Genomic DNA, 3,881 nt, shown 5'->3' on the forward strand with positions numbered 1-3,881 from the left:
TTAGGGTTTGGTTAAATTTAGGGTTAGGTGCTGCAGACATGTTAGCGTCAAAAGCAAAAACCTTAGTGGGTCAGATAAATTTCCACTGGAATAAGCGAGTACACAAGGCGGACGAATATGAAATATGAAAATGAAAGAAATGAGACCACACAAAATGCATTATATGGGGACCCTCGTCCAAGGGGCGAGAGACAAATTTACTTTTCAGCTGATGACATTTATAAGCACAGACTCTGGTATGCAAGGTGTCCTCAGGGAGAACAAAGAGCAGGAGAGCAGTACAATGGGGAAACAGGCCTAGAATCTACATATCAAAATGACTATCCTATAGGTGAGAAAGACCCCTGTTGGAGGGCAGTGAAACAAGAGCTAGAGATGTTTTTGGTTTAGCAAAAAGCAGGTTTTTCAAGAAACCAGGAGGAGAGAGACAGAAATATTTATGATGTTTATGTAGTTGCTGGAAAATAGATTTTAGGGGGGATGGAAATAATTGTTTACCATTATAGAGCTAGACTCAAGAAAACAAGTTGCTGGCGCCAGGTTATACTAGAAATCTGAGTCACAAATAAACTAGCCAGCAGGGAACTTTTGGCGAGTTTTTGGTACTGACATTTCTTTGTAGGAAAGCTGAGGCTGGATTTCTATAGTGTCCAAATAAAGAGAAAATGTAATGTTACAGCCATGTTGGAATTACCGCCAATAATCCACCCAAAGGGTCAAATGATTGACTTCTGAGCGGGCCTTTTGGCAAATAATTCTTTGGGAAAAAGGCACTGCACCAGGAAAGGAAAAAGCCATGTCTGGTGCGTGCTTTCTTTAAGTGGGGGGGGGGGGGGTAACAATATTTAGGGTTAGGGTTAGGGCAAGGTTTAGGGTTATAGGTGAAGGCAAGTCTAGGGCTAGTGTTAGGGCTAGGGCTAGGCTCTTGCTAATGTTACTGTTAGGTTTATTTTTCATTTTTATTTTTTATTTAATCACAAAAATTTTTATATTGGAGTTTCAATCATAGAATGTATACCACCCTTTACCCATATGATCTTTCTACCACCAATGTCCCCCCCATTACCCTTCCCAACCCAAACTCCTGCCTGTCTCTCAGATAGGCTTTCTAACTCTCTCCCTCACTATCATTGTTATGGTAGTTGTTATTATGGTTAGTGCTCTAGCACACATAGTTCTTTGTGGCAAGCTTCATATCATAAACTGGTCCTCTCAGCATTTAGATCTATTGTCTTTGGATATTATTGCCACACTGTCATTATTTTTCTTATATTCCACAGATGAGTTAGACTATTCTATGTTTAATCCTTTCCCTCTGGCTCATTTTACTCAGCATAATAGTCTCCATGTTCATCCATGTATAGGAAAATTTTATAACTAATTGCTGCATAGCATTTCTTTGTACCAGTTTCTTTAGCCACTTATCTGTTGTTGGGCACCTGGCTCCGCTGCTGAGCTCCTCTGCTTTTTTTGTCTCTGGGCAGGAGAAGCCTGTATTCCCTTAGCACTGTGATTTTTCTTCGTGCTTCCTCTTTACTACTTCCAAAAGGTGTGGACTGGGTCTGTATTTCAGGTCTACTTGATTTTAATTTTTTGGGTGAAAGTTTAAACAATTTTAGAAAACTAGTATCTTGTGTCTCTTTCTGCCTCAGCTGGATGCTTGTTAGAAATGCAGACTTTCAGGCCTCATATATTCCAGAATCTGCTGAATTTAAAATCTGCTTTTAGTCAGATGCCAGCTGATTCACATGAAATGTAAGTCTTCTGTTAACAATACTACTATTTATTTTATAAAAAATGAAAGTTGCATTATTAAATCTTTACTAACAATATACAAATAAGTCCTATCATTAAATCTTTATTAATAGTTTCTCAGTTTTCACTGCATTATAACTAGACCAGACCCTGCTCATCAGCTTGGAAAAAGTAATTAAAATATCCAGACCTCAATTCTGTTTTAAATATATACCATTAAAAATAAAACTAGGGGGCCAGAGTGATAGAGAAGCGGTAGAGCTTTTGCCTTGCAAGTGGCTGCTCCAAGACAGACCTCGGTTTGAATCTTTGTGTCCCATATGGTCCCCAAGCCAGGAGCACAGAGCCAGGAGTAACCCCTGAGCATCACCGGGTGAGGCCCCAAAATAAATAAATAAATAAATAAAACTATATACCTAGTTATAATATTTTTTATAATTTTATGTATTATACATTATTAGAACCTTTCTATACATTGTGGTACCTTACTAAATATATAATTTTAGCAAATCATAAGTAATCTATTTATTTCTTTGGCATAACCAAGTCTTGATATATTCTATTACTATGTTTGAGGATAAGGCAACTAAAATTCCTAATCAAAAATGTTTCTTTCCTTGATCATTTTGAAGATCTCCAAATACTGAACTACGTGTGACCATCCTTAGAAAAAATTTTCAGTATGATGCTGATGTGTCTTGGGCCATTGGCCTTAATTTCCTAATTCTGTATGAAGGCAATTGTGCTTGAAATGGTAGTTCTGAATGACCAAAGAACTAAATTCCACAGGGTTAGTGATGGGTGGGGCAAAAGTTAATAGGTCTTAAACTGGGTAGTAAACAGGGAATTGAGAAATAAAAAGCAGGAACTTTGGAATGTTATGAGAAACACACTTAACCACCATAGCCTCAGATGTTTGTGCTAAAGAAGTAGGAGGGCCACGGAAAAAACATTAGTCAGGTCTGGAACACCACTCTTGCCAATAATAAGCCTGGAAAAAAAAAACCCACTAGTCATTTTCAACATTAGCCTTAGTAGAAGTCTAGAAACTTTGGATGGACAAAATATTGACTCCCCAAATTGGCCAGACTGCCAACCCGATTTAAATATAAGTGTCACTGGAGAATATTCCTTTATGCTTCCATTTTCCTTTTATTCTTCTTTTACTCATTACCCCCATTTCTCCAATGCCCCTCCCTCTTTCTCTTTTTATTTTTTTCCAAAATGATTTATGGGAATAAAGAATGTTTTTGCCAGATATATCCATCAGGGATGATTAAGAATAGGACAGAATCATAAGTCTTGCAGTCATCTTAAGTACTTGTGCTTATCCACTAAGGCATTTATTTATGTTAGCTACACACCCAAAGCAAGATCTTTACTAATTTATAGTTCAAATATGCTTATGAGTAAATATGCTTGTGTGTATATATTAATTCTATATGTCTCTGGGTCTGTGTATGTATAAACACTGATAGAAAGTTTTTCAGATGAACTTCTAATGACCTCTGTGATTAGAAAACAGAACTTTATGTCCTTTTTTTTCCTTTGGAAAAATGAAAAGACTATTAAGAGTGGTAATGGGGAAGAATCTCCCGCATTCGGGTGTGTGTGTGTGTGTGTGTGTGTGTGTGTGTGTGTGTTTACTAGTGTTAGGTAATATTGGGTGGAAATTTTAGGGATATTTTTCTTTGTAATATTCCAAATAAAGCTATTATGTCATGGGTAATTACTTGGAATAATATCTCTCTTCAAGAGGGAACATCTCAACTTCCAGGAAAACTTATAAATATTTATCAGTAAAATCTTGACATTTTGCTTCAATAATAATATTAATTATTTTTGAGATTTACTTTGATCTTACATCCAACACTTTACACTCTTTATAGTTTTCAATGTTCCCACTTATTTATGACTTGAAAATGTATTAAAATTGTTCATAATGAAGTTAACTTAGGTCTGTCATATTCTAATACCAATCCCACCATCAGTGTAACAATCCCTCCACTACTGTCTCTATTTACCCATTCACACCCCCAGCTTGTCGCTATAGCAGGCACAGCATTGTTTACTTCATATTGTTTGTAATGAGATATACTTCATGATGGTGTTGCTAAAATCATTGT

This window comes from Suncus etruscus, chromosome 4 (assembly GCF_024139225.1).
Source record: "Suncus etruscus isolate mSunEtr1 chromosome 4, mSunEtr1.pri.cur, whole genome shotgun sequence".
Lineage (NCBI taxonomy): Eukaryota > Metazoa > Chordata > Mammalia > Eulipotyphla > Soricidae > Suncus > Suncus etruscus.